At 41.8% G+C, this 6000-nt stretch overlaps 1 protein-coding gene across 1 annotated transcript in view; it reads left to right on the top strand.

The window, feature by feature from the left end:
• Ext1 (exostosin glycosyltransferase 1) overlaps window positions 1–6000 on the top strand; it is a 275239-nt gene that overhangs the window by 85768 nt on the left and 183471 nt on the right. The gene's annotated exons all lie outside the window — the stretch shown is intronic.

Here is a 6000-nt window from a genome sequence, read left to right as displayed (position 1 = left end):
CTATCTATCTATCTATCTATCTATCTATCTATCTATCTATCTATCTACACACACACACACACACACACACACACACACACTTGTGCATATGACTAGGACAGTGGCACAGAAAGCGTTATAGTAAAAAAGTCCGTATCTGTCCACTTTGTTAGTTTACTAGGACTGCCATGGCAAAGTCCATGAAAATCAGTGGCTTATACCACACCAGCCTTATAAAAGAGCCTAGAGGTCTAAGACCTGGGTGTCAGCAGGCTACTTCCTTCATCCAGCTGCCAGACACCTTTTCTGTGTCTCTGTCCTCATTTCTACTCCTTTGACCTCTTTGGTTTACAGAACCTTTGCCCCAATTCCTGTCTTCATGCTCAAGTCAGTAACACATTCCCATTTCCTCTCTTCTCCTCCCCTCCCCTCCAGGTACAGGCTCATCCAAACCCAGATTTTCTCCTCTCGTAAGGACATGAGTCATAGGTGTTTCAGGGCCCATTCTGTTCCATCATAACTTTCTTTGAACACAGGTACTCTTATATAACAGTGCTCTTATTTCCATACAAAATCACAGTCAAGAGATGAGGATTATGAGCTTGCATATATGGCTAGGAGGGGGATCATAGTTCAACCTCAAACGTACTTGTGAGGTTGACTTTCTAGATATTTGTGTCTGTTACAACTTTCTGTGATAGGTTGTTGAGTGATTCTCAGAAGTATTGAAATTGGTTGGAAGGGGGGAAAAGCATTATGCAATGAACGGCCTTAATTTCCTTCTTGACATTTCAGGGAAAGCTTCTGGAAAGTGAGGTAGCCCTGAGCCAATGCGTGGAGGCTCCTGTTTGAGAGCTCATTCCTTTTGTTGCATGTTTTTTTCCCCAAAGATTCTTTTGGCAGCGCTGGGCCCAGTCCAGATGCCTTCCACGTCAGGTGGCTTTAAGCATGTGTGTGCACGATTGTGTGCAGGGTTGTGCGAAGCCAATTACAGTTGGAAACAGTTGCTTAGCCAGCAATTAGGTTCCTCGCCGTCTAGAATTACGTTGCTTTAAATTAAGATTCTGCAGATTTGAGTCGCTTTGATAATTTTGCAAAATCCATTTCGAGGTTATAACTAAAAAAAATGTAATCTTCCAATTAGAAGGGTTTTCTATCTGATACCTGTTTTGTTCATTAGGCTGGGAGCCTGTTTTATTTTTACTTTTTTTAATTTATTCTTTTGCCTGCTTTATAAATCAGTAGCAAGAGTGTTTGTAAGTCAGCCAGAGGAAGGGAGGGGAATCCTGTGTCTTGGCCCTAAAGGTGACTCTCCTAAGGATCTGATTCAGGTTTGTTACCATTTACTTGCCTAGCTCTCTTCTAAGCATCTTATAGTTTTTGTATGTTTGTTTGTTTCAAATAAAACAAACCCAAGGTTTTACAAGAGACAAAACCTCTCAAAACCGAGCTCTGCTTAAATATGAACTAGTATTCTATTATTAAACCAGGCCAGCTGAGACAAGCTTTTTAATTAGCCTACAAAAGAGAGGAAACAGTGTGAGGCGAATGAGGTAGTTTTACTTAGGAATGTCTTGGAGGCTTAAAAACCATCTTCCACTGACCAGATTTGGATCTGTTTATGCTAAAAACTTTGCTTTGTATTCTCTGTGATGACTACCTTATCTTTATAAATGAACTTAGCAGTCCTTGAGGGCACAAAATGCTAAGAGCTACATATGCCGTCTTTAAAATGTCCTAGGAAGTTTAGCAGTATGCTGTGTATCCCAAGTATTCATCTTTATGGTTTTTGCAAGGTGATCCTGTTTCTTTGAACTAGCACAAGGGAGAGACTGAGTCCCCCTACAACCCAGAGGGTTGCTGCTGCCTGTCTCTACCTCGATATTCTGTGATGATGTGGGAATGTTTGGCTTGTTCTATGCAAGCAGTAAGTACCGATGACTTTGAGAATTCAGGTGCTCTTGAAGCTGTAGGTTAATTTTTCCTGGGATGATTTTTGCTTCTTGTTCACTCGGCTGCAGATTGGCTTAGCTCCTGAGAGAGTTGAGCCTTCTGGTTGGCAAGCCTCAGAGCAGAAGGTGACCTCAGTGTGACTAGTCCTTCAGCTATTGCCATCTTTTTTGTTTGTTTGTTTTTTGTTTTGTTTTTGTTTTTTTGTTTTTTGTTTTTTGTTTTTTTGAGACAGAGTTTCTCTGTGTAGCTCTGGCTGTTCTGGAACTCACTCTGTAGACCAGACTGGCCACAAACTCAGAAATCCGCCTGCCTCTGCCTCCCAAGTGCTGGGATTAAAGATGCGCGCCACCACTGCCCGGCTTCAGCCATTGCCATCCTCCTACCATACTGAAGTCCCTTTTGTCCTTTGAAACCAGCACTGGTTTTATAGATGTGCAGGCCTTGTCCCCACTGTGCATTTGGATGGTGTCTGTCTCCTTTGGCTTATTACTGTGTCAGTTTCCTTGGGCCACTGAAAGAGAATACTGCAAATTGTGTGTCTTTACACAACAGGGGAGAAGTCTAGAGTCATGAAGTTTGGAGGGCAGTGCTCCCTTGGTAGTTTCTCGCCTCCTTATCCTGCCTCTGTTCCTTCCGGTGATATCAGGCATCTCCGGCTTTAGGCAGCTTTCTTTTAACTCCTACCTTTACTCTTCCCATTAAATTCTAATAAGTATCTCTCATAATTGTTGCAATCTGAGCCAGGGCAATTCAGATAGATTAATTAATTAACTAAGTAACTTATGTATTCATTGATGTGCTGGGAGTAGAATCCAGGACGATGCAGATGTTAGGCAAGTAACATCTTGAACTGTTGAACCTGTTCCTCCAACCTTAGTAATACATATGTATATGTATACACACAGCATATGCATACATATGTGCATAAGCTATTATTTTCAAATTATTGGAATGTTCACATTATTGAAATGGGGATTGTTTGTTGTATATTGTGATGCCACTGGAAATACTGCCGTCTATACTGTCATCATTTCCCTTTTTGAGAGGAAGGTAATACTTATTGGTAAAACAAAAGGCTCAAATAAAGCACTGGTCCTTCCTTTCTGCTTCTGAGATCCTGGACAAGTGAGGTTTGTAAAAGCTTGGCTCTTGAGCTCCAGAGCTCCGATGGTGAGCAGATGTGGCAGTTTTTGCAAGGGTAGTAGACAGCTTCCTGATCCAGCACTTGGAAGACTGTTTACTGCCTGTGCTAACATTACTTCTGGTCGCCTGTCTTAATTCATTTTAGATTAATCTGTCTTGTAGTTCGAAGCAAAATGAATTGAGTCAGTAACTTCAAGAGTTATGTAAAAATCTGTATAGTGCTAAATAATTGAATGGGGTTTTATGTACGGTCTTGAAATTGGAATGTCAATTTGACACAAATGCTCCAGAGCAGAGTGTTGGATGATCTGGTCGGTTCCTCATAGAAAAGATTTGACGCTTCTGTCATGGGATTGCTCGAGAGTGTGCCATTCCCCTTCCTGGCAAATATTCTTCGGCTTCTTTATTTCTCTCATAGAGTGTTAACTTTGGGGAAGGTGAGTTTGTGGCTCCCGGGCTTGGAGTACAGTACTCTTCAGGGCATGTGGCAGTTCTATAGTTCTGAAAATCTTTTTTATCCACAACTGCTTCCAGTGCAATGTCCTCAAAGGTGACTCTGGAGGACTACTGTGCAGGGATGTGAGAGGGACTGTGTATACACTCCTGAGAGGAGCTTCAAGGCTATGTCTCATAACATGCACTTATCACTACTAGAGAAATCAAAGATACTGGTTCTTATTGCTGGTGTTTTCTAAGTAGGAAAGAGGGTCTATTTAAAAAAAAAAAAACTGGGGAAATTGAGAATTCTTGACTCTATGAGAAAGATGAAGTATCCCTATGCTTTCCAGAAAATGTATTGGAATTTTATTACCAGTACATCTAACCCCCGTTTTCCTGGTAGATGTATTTGAAGGGCGCTATGAGTGAAGAAAAGTCAAATGGGCTAGTCACTTAATGAAGCTGTCATTAGCTGCTCTGTGCATCGTACCTTTGTTTCATTTCACACATGAATGGCCCTGTGGAGATGCCATTTGCAGGTAGGGGAAGTGAGAATTAGGTAGGCGAGGTAGTTAATGAATGCTTCTACACATAGTTTGTGGTATGGCCCAGAGTCAAACACCAAGTTTATTTCAATCCCAAGTCCATGCTCTGTGTCAGGAAGATTTCTGGTAAAACACAGAATGGCCAGTTAAATCTGAATTTTAAGTAATATGTTTTTAGTACAAGTACATCCCATGATAATATATTAACATTGTATACTAAAAAGTAGTAGGCCTTATTCATAGTAAAGCCCTTGCACTTCAGTCCTGTGTTTTCATTTGTCCTCTTTAGACACCTTATGTGATCGTTAGGTCTTTAGTGTCGTCCTCCTCACTTCTGACTCCAAGTCCATCCCTGCTTTCTGAATGACAGGCTATACTCTCAGTCTTGTCCTGTCCCTCTGTCCCCTTGGGCCTTTCTTGTGTCAGCCCTCTCTGGCAAACTAGGCAGACTGTAGCTCAGGTAATAAAAGGCCCTCAGCAAAGACATGAGTAGCTCACATTCCCTTCAGCCACAGCCTGGAAGCTTCTATTTGCTTGAGTTTAGCTACAAGAGTGAGAACTTGTCGTGTGGTTTCCAGAGATATAAGAATCAGCCCTCTGCATTCTATAACAAACCGAGAGAATGGTTTGTTGTAGAGTTTAGCATTAGAACGTAAAGGTGAACTTAAAAGTAAAACATCAAATATTTTGTGTGTGTATAGCAAGAGTAATAACTACTTTTGTCTTTGGGACATAGGATCTCACTGTCTTGTACACACCAGCCTTAGATTGATGGAAATTCTCTTGCCTCAGCTTTTTTCCCCCCACTTTTTATAGTCACAGAATTGCTTCACAATTAAATTGATAGCCTGGTACATTAGGACATTTGCATACATGGGTTCTTATAGGCCCTGGGTAGCTCGTCATAATTATCACCTCCATTGAGAAGATATGGAAGTTATTAGATAAGTAAGGTCCACAGATCAATAGAGTGATGGGTAGAGAGGTGACAACCAGGCTTCTCTCCTAATCCCTGCACTGTCCCATACTGAAGACTTCCTCCTAGTCATGATTGCTTCTCTCTGGACAACCTAGACATCTTGTGGCTGGTGGTAGTGGTGGCGGTGGTGGAGGAAGAAGAGGAGGAAGAGAAGGAATAAGAGGAGGAAAGATGCTTCATTGATTAAGAGCACTCACTGGCTGGTCTTCTGGAGGACCTGGGTTCAATTTCCAGTACCCGCATGGTAGCTCACAACTGCCTGTAACAACAGTTTCATGGGATCGAACAATCTTTTCTGACTTCTTTAGGCATAAGACACATAGGGATACAGAAAGACAAAGCACCCATATGTATTATTTTCTATGCATTTTATATGTATTATAAAATAATAAAAGTACTAAAAACTTAAGAAAACAGCCCATAGCATTGTAGAAGCTTTGTGATTTTGCCAGTCTTGAAGCCTGGAGGGCTTTGTGAGGCTCATGGGAGCATCATTGACAGTCAGCTTTGATTTCCAGACTCTAGCTACTTACTCCATTTTGTCTTTAGAATAGTCTTTTCCCACACAAAGGGTCACCCCAGAGGTAGCTCTTGACATCTGTGACAAACTGGGAGCCATAGTAACACCTCCAGGAATTCGATCTGAAGACCTGCTTTCTATATGTTCAGAGTGCTTTATGTGGTTCTCTTAACAGTTGGGGGGGGGGTTAAAAGGTTCTCTATACAGCCCAGATTGGCCTTGATCTTGTAGCAAGCCTCTTGCCCAGCCACTCTTAACTTGTGTTGGTCACAGAATTGCTTTGGACTTACAAACCTGCCATCCAGCACAAGCTTATGGGAAGGCATCTAACTTGGATGAGAGCCTATGAGTTTTCATTTAAGAGTAAACCATCGTGAACCACGCTAAAGACAGGAGATGGGTCATGATGGCAGTGGCTGCTTCTCGAAGAGTACACATGAGGT

This window comes from Grammomys surdaster, unplaced genomic scaffold, assembly GCF_004785775.1.
Source record: "Grammomys surdaster isolate TR1022 unplaced genomic scaffold, NIH_TR_1.0 63, whole genome shotgun sequence".
In the NCBI taxonomy this organism is placed as follows: domain Eukaryota; kingdom Metazoa; phylum Chordata; class Mammalia; order Rodentia; family Muridae; genus Grammomys; species Grammomys surdaster.
The sequence above is the reverse complement of the archived record's forward strand: the minus strand, read 5'-3'. Positions and strand labels throughout refer to the sequence as shown.